This window comes from Crocodylus porosus, unplaced genomic scaffold (assembly GCF_001723895.1).
Source record: "Crocodylus porosus isolate Cpor-Errol unplaced genomic scaffold, CroPor_comp1, whole genome shotgun sequence".
Lineage (NCBI taxonomy): Eukaryota > Metazoa > Chordata > Crocodylia > Crocodylidae > Crocodylus > Crocodylus porosus.
In genome coordinates this window covers 747242-759172 of record NW_017728910.1, presented here as the reverse complement: position 1 = coordinate 759172, position 11931 = coordinate 747242, and the positions used below count along the sequence as shown (strand labels likewise).

At 44.5% G+C, this 11931-nt stretch overlaps 1 long non-coding RNA gene across 3 annotated transcripts in view; it reads right to left on the bottom strand.

Annotated features, from left to right (window-relative positions):
* The window catches only part of LOC109308335, a 111876-nt gene that overhangs the window by 51922 nt on the left and 48023 nt on the right, over window positions 1-11931 (bottom strand). For 2 of the 3 annotated variants that reach the window (XR_002100581.1, XR_002100580.1), the window contains exon 3: window positions 1517-1604. The exons of the other annotated variant lie outside the window; for it this stretch is intronic. This is a non-coding gene — a long non-coding RNA (uncharacterized LOC109308335). The remainder of the gene's footprint in view (window positions 1-1516; window positions 1605-11931) is intronic. 3 annotated transcript variants of the gene reach the window in all.

Here is an 11931-nt window from a genome sequence, read left to right as displayed (position 1 = left end):
TTCCCCCAGATCCTGGTGGTCACCCCTGATAAACTTATAGGTGGCCATCAGATCACCCCTGAGCCTGCGCTTTTCCAGGCTAAAGAGTCCACCAAAGCTGCCTGTGCCACTTGTGGCAGTCATGCTGCAGCTTGGCCATCCCCGTCATCAATGATATCAATATAATTTTGAGAGTAGAAATGGATAGTTAATGGCTGCTGTGCACTCCAAATGCATCATGCTAGGCCCAGCAGCATGAAATGACTAGCACTTCTTAGGGAGTGATGTATGCCCCCAGGTACCATGGGTAGTGTATAGTAATTAAGTAGTTGCCCTTAATACAGTTTGGGAGCCCTCTGCTGGTCCTCTCTATCTTGTACTACAAAAACCGTCAGAACCCTGATAAAATATTAGCTATGTATATAGATAATCATGTCCTCCAGGTTGATGGATTGTTATTAAACATTTGTTTGGAATTGAAGTCCCCTAGTGTAGTTCCCCCAGCACAGTGGTTCTCAGACTTTTTAGACTGAGGGTACCCCTCAGAAAATGCCAGCTGTTAGCTTTCACTTGTTTCTTCACTAGAGAAAAATAATAGAGCAATTCTCCTGTTGCAAAGAACTCAGAAAGACCACAACAGGGCATGGTGTTTGTAAAATTATGGATTCTTATTTGAAAAATGTGTGTTTATCTTTTGAATCATGTGCAACTGTTTGCCCAGGTAACAGTGGTATTTTTTCATAGTGCTTGGTGAGCCATAAAAGGATCACACAGCACTCTGGTGGAGGATCACACCCTAGCTTCTTAATCTTGGGTAGAAAACAGTGACACAGCACTACCAGTCACCTCACTATGTATGTATAAATGGCAACTGTGAATTTTGACAGGCAGAGGTTAAATGGGACATTTTAAATGGTCACTCCAGCTTCACTGTATTTTCAAATGAGGATTACATCCAGCGAGCTGATGTCTCACTTGGCATAATTCTGTTGTCTCACAAGACAGATAGATGTCTACTAGTACAAAGAAGCCAGAGTGTAATAATTGCCTATGCACCTCAGTTGCATCAATAGGCACTTTTACATGTGCTCCAGGGGTGAGTACGGCAGCGCTTTAATTAGAGTGGCTCAAAGCGCCGCTGCATCTCATGTATCAGCATTCCTGACCTTAAAAATGGTGGTAGGGGTGCTTGAACTAAAGGTCATTCAACAAGCTTTAGTTCAAGCCTCCTACTGCCATTTTTAAGTGCAGGGACACGGATACACAAGGTGCAGGAGGCTGCTGGAGTGCAGTAATTGCCATGCTCCAGCAGATTTGATTGAGTCTGCTCCAACACGCTGGAATTCCAGCACATCAGAGCAGCCTCTGCACTTGTGAAAGGCTGAAGATGAAAACAGACTTTCTAAATAAACCATGTTAATATTTGGCTAGTTAAAGATCCCATTTCATTACACTTGCCTCAAATCAATTGCATAGTTGTTTTCTCTCATAAAACTGTAGTTTACATTTGATTTGTAAACTTAATTTTCGTTCATACCTTTGTAACATTTAGTTCGGCTTATGCATGGATTCAGACAGGCCAGCTGAGAAAATCCCAGCTAAGTGAGACTCCAGTCTTTCAAAATCTGCATTTAGGGCTCAGGTCCTCAACCCCTAAAAAGAGGCTCGGAGCTCAGTGCAGGAGGCGCTGCACGGAGGGTCCGGGAGCAGACTGATCCTGGTGCTGCACGAAGCAGCCCAGGCCTCCAACCCATAGCAAAAGGTTGCGTCCAGGGAGCCAGACAGTGCTTGGGCTACTAAGCCAGCAGATAGGGCTGAGCCAGAGGTCCCAGAAGCCCTGCATAGAAGAGCCCTGTTCCAGGGGACAGCGCCCCCACTGAAGCCCACTGCAGGCAAGAGAGCAGCTTGGTGCAGAGGACGAGGGCCACCCTCCAGGCCTGAGAGACATGAGTTGCAGGGAAAAGAGGATTCCCACATGGGAGGGGGAGTCTCCATGGTTAGTTAAGGGCTCCTGAAAGTGGAGGTACCACTGGGAGAGCCCCCCTAAAGTTACCAGCTTCCTTGTAGGGTTTGGGAAACACCCAAGGGCACTGGCACCCTTGGGATTAAGTTTATCTTTGGGGTTCTTGTGCCGTAAGTCATGTGATGCCATGCCTTACATTTTGTGAACTCTCGTGTTTGTAAATTAGTAGATGAGTGGAGTCCTAGGGCTCTGCTGGGATTCCCTGTTGCTATTATTTCATCTGTTGTTTATTTGTATTTATTTGTGGCTTATTTATTGTTCACCCATACTTATCTATAGTTTATTTGTTAACTATCTATATTTATTTTGGGGTTTATCAGTTTCAGATCAGATACTTACCTGTGACTTACCTGTATCTGGAGCACTGGTATAAGGTTTTATGGCATTTACCCAGAGGGTATTGTTTATGTTATTTGTTTAGATATCTTGTATCTTATATCTTTAGGTTCTTATTGATATCCATGTTTCTTTTTTGTTTGATAAGTTAATGTAAATAAATTTGTATATAGTTCAGTCCCCTGACTGTCCTGGCCTAGTTTTATAGGGACGGAGGGAAACTGATCAGTCTGCAGTTCCCCCAGAGCACACCTGCCAGCTAACAGTCCTTTTTAATTGGAGAAGGGGGGGAGTTGGAGAAGGGGGGGAGTTACCTGGGCTACAAGTGTATTGGACTTTATTGCACTTATTTCATTATGGATTCTGTTCCTCAGCTCCTTGTCTCTTTAGCTTGCAAACAGAACTGCATGCGGAAAGGCAAGAAGATGGATGACTGCAGAATTGTTAGCAAATCTCCGAGTTTTATTATAAAATGTGCTGTAGACCAACTCAGACTCAGCTTATCATAATGTCTTAGATCTCTTCAAGCTGCCCATTCCAATTCAAGATCTAAGCTAACCACACTAGAAAGAGAGGAATACCTGAGGACATCAAGTACAAGAGGAATTATAAGCATTTACCACTAAAATACCGTATATATTAAAAAGCTCCGTGTTTACTAGGGAACTATTAGATTTAAGTTCTCTTGCTTTCTGTTTCATGCTGAATCAAACAATCATGCTCATGTAAATTAATTCAGTTAGAGGTTCAGACATATTTAAAGACACAAAACAAAATTTAAATTGGCAACCTAAAGTGAATTGCCTTTTCATATCATTGTGAGTGCAGTGGTGCTGTTTTGGCAGGTGCACTGACTGACAGTATACAACCATGAGGTCTGTTGAATAAAGTATCATAATCTAAGGAATGTTTTCAAAAGAACAGATCCATCAATAAACCTATATTAGGAGTATAACTTAGAGTAGCCCTTCTGCACCAGGGTGACCTCAACTGCTAAAAAAAAAAAAAAAAACTAGCCCCCAAGACTGAAAATTTGCCCCACCATACCAAAAGCTACACAAGCTGACCAGAGTTAGTGGGAGGTGGGAAAGTGGAAGTTCTCTGTAATTATGTAACTCTGAGAAATGACAATTAGTCTCATCAATACTATTTTTAAATGACTTCTAAAAAATGACCTGCTAAAAGATCTTATACCAACTGCTTTTGGGTGCTGTTTGGGCTGTTTATGAACCATGATGCAAGTTTTAAATATTTCTTATTTTTTCTTAAAGAATTTTTTTCTAATCTTTTTCTAATTTTACAAGTGTTGCAAAATTTTACATTTTTTCTAAAACTCAGAAAATTTTCAAAGATCATATAAGTAGGTGGTTATCAGAACAGGGACATAAGTCAGAGGTCAACTTTCATAAAAAGGTATTCAAGATTCTTTGGGCAAATCTGATTTGCCCAAAGAACCTTGTTTGCCTATGTCCTTAGACCAACATGGCTACAACCTACGCCCCTGAACAAACAATAAAAAGGTGTATGAACTCAGGGTCTCCTTGCACACCCACAAATTATTTATGTCATAGATAGTTGATATGCAAATTTCCCAAACTGTACTTCTAGTGAGGCTTTGTCCTGCCCATCCAAGTTACATGTTCCTTTACTTTCCAGAAATGATATTTTGTTGACACGTAAACATCTGTCCTATTCACATGGGACCTAGAGTAAGATCCACCCATTCTTTTCTCACAGGTCATTACACAATCAAATGGCAATAATAATAGGTCACAACTATCTGGGAATGGATTACAATTTAGAAGTAGTAGCATTGATTTGATTTCATATAAAGTCTAATTTGGGACACAAAAAGGGAATTTTGTGACAGAAAGATCTTGTGATGGAAAAGGTAGTTTCAACAAAAGGTAATTGTTATAAGTGCAAATTTTAATTCAGCTCAAAATCTTTATTTGCCATTGAGGAAAAATTAAATGAAAAATTTAATTTCAGGTGCGTTTGACCCAAATCAGGACCATTTGCTTTATTGAACTGATAGGAAACATTTGTTCTGAATCAGTTCAACAGAAAAATTATTCTGCATTTTCTCAGCAGCACACTGCACAGTAGGATTTGGAGTGTTAGCCCCCCATTTTTTTCTATGGATCAGGCTTGATGGAAGACCACATCATCCCCAGTGCAGTTTTTCAGGACAATTCCAACACTGAAATGAAATGTTTGATCTGAGGAATGCTGAAATGTTTCATGCAGATGTTTCTGAATCTAAACTGTTCAGAATTTCATTTTGGAAAAAATGTTTAAATTTCAACTTTTTCTTCTTGTTTGGGATCAATACAGATATGGAAAAGTTTGTTTCCTGCATAATGGAAATTCCAAATTTAATTAATCTCTAATTTCATTTAACAGTTGTTCTACTGAGAAGACAGAAGACAGAAGAAAAGGTTTTTAAAAGTATATGCTACTGTTGCAGAATTAATGAGATATAATATAATCACTCTTCCCCAGCCACACCAGACATCTGATCCCACTAATACTATTAACTGCTGGCTTCAAACAACTGTGAAGAAGAGGAGGAAATCTGATACTTCACTACTTGGTATTTATACAGATGCAGCTCTTTAGCATATTTAGTTAGTAGCATTAGAACTAAAAGAGCTTGAGGCCAAATCTAAGGAATGTGTAAATAAAGTGACATTGATGCAGACCTTTATGAACCTTTGCAAACTCTATTATAAAGCACTTAGGGCTATTCAGCTAGTGAGATTACTCAACTGGTGGAACATTCCTAACCATAGCAATTTCAATAGAGGATGCCTCATGCTACAGAAATGCTTCTGCAAGCAACAATAGGCTGTTCCACATGCTGAAAGAAAAAACAGTAATCCTATGTATCTTAATGATAAAGGAAAATGTATATGCCTGTCCCCAGTAGCAAAGGAAACCCTGATAGCCTGAAAAGAGTTGATGTGATTCTGGCCAACACAGCTGCAGCATTAAGGTAAACAGAGCCAAAATATCACACAGTAATATAATCAGGTCATTTCCAACGTGCAATATATTTAGCAAGTGGAGTGCCATGGTACATGGCATACCGTTGCTTAACAGATGGAAATATTTACTATCTATGAGGTGCATCATGTTACACTCTGTCTGTTAAACTCATGATCCTCTGCTCCAGGTTCTCACTGGGCAGAGATCCCCCTGGAAATCTTTGGGAGCTCCATAAATAGAGGTCTTATTAGAGCAGGATTTTAGACTGTAAGCTCATCAGGGCAGGACACTTACGATCCATCTGTGTAAAACAAGCACTTACGATCCACTTGTGTAAAGCAGACTTCTGCCTGATGCCATTATATACGTTTTAGGATAATTTATCACTATCATATTAATAATGTATGATAGCAATGTATGGTACATTGAATATTTATATTCAGCTGAAATCCTAGGCAAGACAGATTTTATCCAGAGGTGGTTAATCAATTCATTAAACAACTAAATCAGTTCATTTTTAGTTAAGCTTTAGAAAGGTTTTTTCTTTGTTACCTCAAAATTCCAAATAATGTTAGAAATAAATCCCACCAGGAAGAAATACATTTCAAGAGGACTGAATATTCTCTCTCAGTTGTTACAAATTTCACATTTAAATGATAATAAAATCTATTTAATCACTGAAAATTTTCTTGTCATCTTTTGAACGCCTTGGTATCAGAAGACCCAACTTTACTGAAGTTTTACTGAATTTGCCATGCCTGTTATTTAGTTAAATATTTGAAACTGAAACTCATTCATGTAGCTGTTTTTCAGTATAGCTATGTAAGTGTTAGTGTTAAGGTTAAGCTGGTAAGATCCCTGGAGATTGTCCATTACCAATGTAAAGAGAAGGCATGTTTAAGAACTGGGATTTAGCCAGTCTTTTGACAATGATGCCCTACATATTGCTTGGTGTCATGACTAGTCTGCTATCAGTTGCTAACAGTAAGTCTGTATGAAGCCCAGATAAGCTTTTCTCACTGAAAATAAAGCTTTTAAACTATCGAAAGAGGCTAAGTGGGTCCTGCTTGTAGCCACCATCTTTAAAAAAAAACCAGCAAGACCCTGGGGCCATTTCTGTAGCTTCAAAAAGTTTCAGTGTCTCTGGGAAAATCCTATATGAATATTGCTGTCAAATCCTGTCCTGTATACGGCATCTTCTGAAGTATCCAGGTACATAATAGAAAGGGAGACACAGACATTCATATTTAAAGGGATACCAGGCTGATTAGCTGGTTAACTATATGTTCACTGGAAAGGAATATCTATAAATAAAGCGCAGCTGTTCCTCTGCAGTCAGATTTTGAAGTCAAAAGAGTTACACTGCTGATCTGGGTTATTAATAAACTTTTAAACTGGTGGGGTAGGTGGTCAAACATCTGGCCTAAGGGTCTAGAAATTTGGGGATGGGGTGAGAAGGGCTGGGTCCGCCACTGAAGTCTGGGGTATGGGGCCCTATTGGTTATGTGTGTTGGTCGTAGACGTGAGCAACAACTGCTGCTGCCACCCCTAAGTTAAGCAAACCTTTGTCTAATACAAGTACTTCTCACACTAAGTGTCTGCTTGGGAGGTACCGAGCACTTCCTAGGAGCTCTATGCCAAGAGCTCCAATGCGGGGTTTCATCCCTTCCAGAAAGTGTTCCAAGAGACTGCTAGTGCTAGTGCTAGTGCTAGTGCTAGTGCTTCATTCAAGCCTTGGCCTCCACAGGGTGATAAATTCTGTATCTGTTTTACATCACTGTGATTCCATTCAAAATGAGAGGGGAGAGGCAGCAGTATCAGGTTGAAGCAGCCATAAGAAGGCTGGACATTTTCACACACAAGTACAGTTGGAACTTAGTTTGCATAATGCTCAGCAGATTTTAAGCATATCAACAGATAAAGCTGTGGGCTGTGGTCTAAATATGACTGGTGTATTAACAAACTTCTTTGTGCCCAAAGGTGCACTGCACTATGCCAAGTGTGCCAGGACCAGTATGACTGTTTGGACACTATTTGAATCACATTATTTAGCTCCTGTGCCTTGCATTAGAACCCTCATTGCTGGACTGTCTCTAAGACAGAGGCTGAACCTTTTCAACCCATAAGCCAGAGCTACCCAGCTCTGGTCTAACATGGGCCAGGTGGCTTCAGCAGTGTATCAGCAGTTTTGGGAGGGGGGAGTTTTGCCTGTACCTACCTATACAAGGGCCAGGCAGCTGCACCCATGCCGCCGCTGCTTCTCCCAGTTCCCCACTCCCCTCCTGGAGCATGAGCACAGCTTCCAGCCTCTTCTACAGCTTCCAGCTGTGCCCAGGCCACAGGCAGGGGTAGGAGAAATAGGGTAGAAGTGGTGGTAGTGGTAGCAGTAGTGTAGACACAATGGACATTGCTTTTAGGCTTAAGCCACTCTTGATTTTTTGGAAGTGTTTGCCAAACCAAGCTCTTGCCCTTATGGAGTGCTGAAGGGGTCCTGTGCACACTACAGGAGATGTTGTGGCTTGTACTCCAAACTCACCATGTGAAACTAATATCATGTAAAAGATACAAGGGCTTTTCATCCAAGTAGAGCCTAATCATGAAAAGAGATACCATGTCTAAAACCACACCACCATCAAGGCATTCGGAGTGTAAATGCTGGGGAGAGCTTGTGGACTGAGCATTGGGAAATGCTGGCAATACTTACAGGCCAGATTCAACCCTGGGACAATACAACTCCATAACTTCCTCAAATGATTGCATCCTCTCATGGCAGGTCTAAGTTTGGTTCATGGCCTACATTTAAAGCAGATTAAATTAGTGTGTTGGTAAAAGTGCTTGTGGTCCAAGGGGACCCAGTCCCACAACAATCCAATTCAGCTATGCAGAATACGTAGTGTTTTGTCATTCAGAGAAACTTTCACTGGGACACTGTCAATTAGTTTAGACATAAATTGAACAAAAATAAGGAGCAAGCATGGGAAGATTTACAAAATAAAGCTCTGCAGATTTGGGAGTGATATCATTTTTGTAGCAGTGGGTTTATTGGTGTTTTTTTGGTTTTGCAGAGTCAAGCCAAAGGGCACGGTTCAGCCCCTCGGGATTTGCAATGAGGGTTTTTATGTTTGGGGGACTCAGCTCTCGTTTTGTGCCATCTATATGTCTCCTGACACTATAATCAGATTGCAGCTATCTGGTATCAGTTTCAGTGAAATCTGGGTTTATTTGGGGTCTGTTGCTCATTTAAACATTTTTGTAGTGTTTGAAACCCAAATACACTAGCATTAGGCTTTGCAGGGTTTGTTGTATAAGATTAGCATTAGGCTGAACATAAAGACAATGTGAAGAAGACCAGACTATTTTATGATCTGAACTGAGCACTGAGCAAAAATGAAGAACAGCAGAAAAGGAGCAAGTCAATTCAATCCCAGTCCTGTAAACACTATTACTGGGCATACTGCTTGCTGTGGTAAGTTGCACTGAGCTGGGTAGTAAATATCTGCAAGATCCAGCCCCTAGTGTGTTAACTTTCTTTTTATCATTACCATCTCAAACATAGTAGAAGCTGGCAATGCCTTTTAAAGATATGATTTAATTGTGATAACCCCCACCTACATGCCTCAGGGAGGGACAGGAATTTTATCTTAGAAGGAGAAAATCCAAAATGGTGGCATCTAGGTAAGGTTTAAAAAGGTCTTTATTATTAAGTGTATTCTTAGTTGAACATCAGCAGTGCTCCCTCTAGTGGAAATCAACAAGTTAGGCGAGTCAGAATCAGGAATTTTAAACAAAGGAAAAGTTATAAGCAAGGTAGAAACCTAGTGGTAATCACACCACAGTCCCCAAGTGTTTTCTACTCAGTTTTCCAGTGCTTTTGAATATCTGCCGCCCAGCTCACCAATCTTTATGCTACAATCCCAGGGCAAATACTATTTAATCTCATGGACTAGGGACAGAAGTTATACATAAACTGGTTTAAGTGATCAGAAACTGGTTTAAACCTGTAACAGAACATAAATTCAGTCCACATAAACCAGTTTCAAAATGGCCAAAACTGGTTTAGGATAAACCTGGTTGAATGTAGTATCAGACTTAACTGATTTAAGTCAAACAGGTTTATGGAACTTCTGTCCCAAACCCCTTCCTGGTTTAAGCTAAGGCACAGTCCCCCAGCATCCCAGCATGCTTTGTACCCCTAGGCTGTGCTGTGCTGTCTGTTCCAGAGAGGCTGTGCTGTCTCTAGCTGGAGCAGAGGCAGAGGTGTGGCCAGATGCTGGCCTGGCATGGCCCCCTAAGACTAAGGGGGCAAGGAGGAGGTTTATTCCCCCCTCCCTTCCCTCTCTCCCTGGGGACCGCAGCCAGAGTCTGCCTGGCTGGGACAGAGCAACCCCTGTCAGGGTAACCTCACCCTCACCGCTACTGGAGCAAGAGCGGGTCCATGATCAGAGCTGACTGGTTGGCATGGCCTCACCATCTGCCTGCCTCATCTGTAGCTGAGGCTGGGGAGCTGAGCTGGATCAGCTGAGGGTGGGTGCAGAGGGGCCAGTCTGGGCTAGGTCTTGGGGGCAGGGCCCTGCCCAGCCAGCTGCAACTCGAGCTCGGGCCATAGGAGCTGTAGAGCCAGATTGCTCCCAGCTCCCCATGCTCAGGCCAGATGGGGCTGTCATGGAGACACAGCTGGATAGGAAGTGCCCAGCAGGGCTGGCCCAGGCTGGGTCATGGGGGCAGGGCCCTGCCTAGCTGGCTGCAGCTCTGTGACAGCCTGGCCTGGCATGCATGAGAGGCGGCTGGTGAGGCAGCAGTGTGAAAGTTGCCGCTGCAGGTGGGCACCTTGGCAACTGGACTGGCTGCGCAGGACATGTTAATCATGCCCATGGCTGCCCAGGCTGGCTTGGAAGTGCCAGCAGGCCTGGAGCATGGCAGTCACCTGCTGTGGGGGCTCACGTGCCCACAGCTGCCACCACTGCTGCCATGCCCCCTGTCCATCACTATGCAGCACCCAGCTGGCTGCAGCTGCACCAGAAGTTGTGCTGGTTGGTAGGCCTGCGCGAGTTGGCAGCAATCCAATCCGGCTTTGGATCTGGCTGTTTCGGATGGCCGCAATCTGATCCAGAGCTCTGAATCGGGTTTCTGCCTCGATCCGGCCGAAGCGGCTCCAAATCTTTGGAGCCACCTCGGAGATCCAGCCATAGGGTATAAGGAATCAATGAAATATCCATAACTTTGTTGTTTTTTGTCTGATTTGGATTAAACTTGCATGGTTGGTAGCCTCTGCTGAGAGCATGAAGCCTGCCAGGTTTCAAGAAGATCGGTGCAGGGGTTTGGGGGGAACTGTACCCCAAATTCTTGAAAGCCAATTCATGTCATGGCTGTGTGTTACAACACAGGGGGGACAAGACTGCAGGGGTGGTATCTCTTACTGAGACCACAAAGCCTGCCAACTTTCAAGGAGATAGGTGCAGGGGTTTGGGGGGAACTGCACCTCAAGCTGCGGACAAGCAGAACTTGTGCCATGAAAATTTCATCCAAATAGGACAAAAACCAACAAAGTTATAGATATTTTATTGTTTCCCCATTATACCTTATGGCTGGATCCCCGAGGCAGCTCCGAACCACTTGGGGGAGCACTGGGCCTCGGATGTGCTGCTTTCACCGCAAAGTGTCCAAAGCTTCCCAGATCCGAAGCTCTGCCCAAAGCCTCACACAGCTCTACTGGTTGGGGCTGGTGGGGCTGTTCTGCTTCCCTCGCCTCCAGCTGCCACTGCCACTGCTGCTGCCACCCCTGCCCCTGCCATGCCGCTCTGGATGGGTGGGTGGGAAGCTTCAGCCCAGCAGCTTGTGCCCAGTGCATGCAGCTCTGGCTCTAGCTCACGGCTGCTTTCTATCTACTCCGCCTGCCCAGTGTGATGAGCAGCCCCTACAGGCAGGTGGAGTGGGTGGAAGCCAGCTGGGAGCTGGATCTCCATGCACTGGACACAAGCCACCAGGATGAAGTTTCCCACCCACCCAGAGCAGTATGGCAGGGGCACCGGCAGTAGCAGCACCAGCAGCAGCTGGAGGCAAGGGAGGCAGAACAGCTCCACTGGCCACAACCAGTACACAGCTTCTGGTGCAGCTGCAGCTGGCTGGGTACTGCACAGTGACAGACATGGGGTGCAGCAGGCACATAAGCCCCCATGGCAGGCAGCTGCTGGGCTCTGGGCCTGCCAGCACCTTTGAGCCAGTTCAGACAGCCACAGGCATGATTAACATGTCTCATGTGGCCAGTCTGATTGCCAAGGTGCCCACCTGCAGCTGCAGCAGCCTTGGTTCCACACCACTGCTCAGCCAGCCTGTGCACACTGGCCCAGCTGGGAAGGGCCCTGCCCCCATGGCCCAGCCTGTCCTGACCCTGCCAGGCTTTTCCCAGCTGGCCACGGTTCCGACAGCCCTGCCTGGCCTGGGCATGGGGAGCTGTGAGCAATCCAGCTGCATAGCTCCCATGGCCCCTGTCTGAGCCACAGCCCAAGCCAGCTGTCCCTGCAGCCCAGCCCAAGCCAGCTGTCCCTCCCAGCCAGCCCTCAGCAGCACCCGTGGACCAGCCTGGCTCAGCCCCAGCCCCAGCC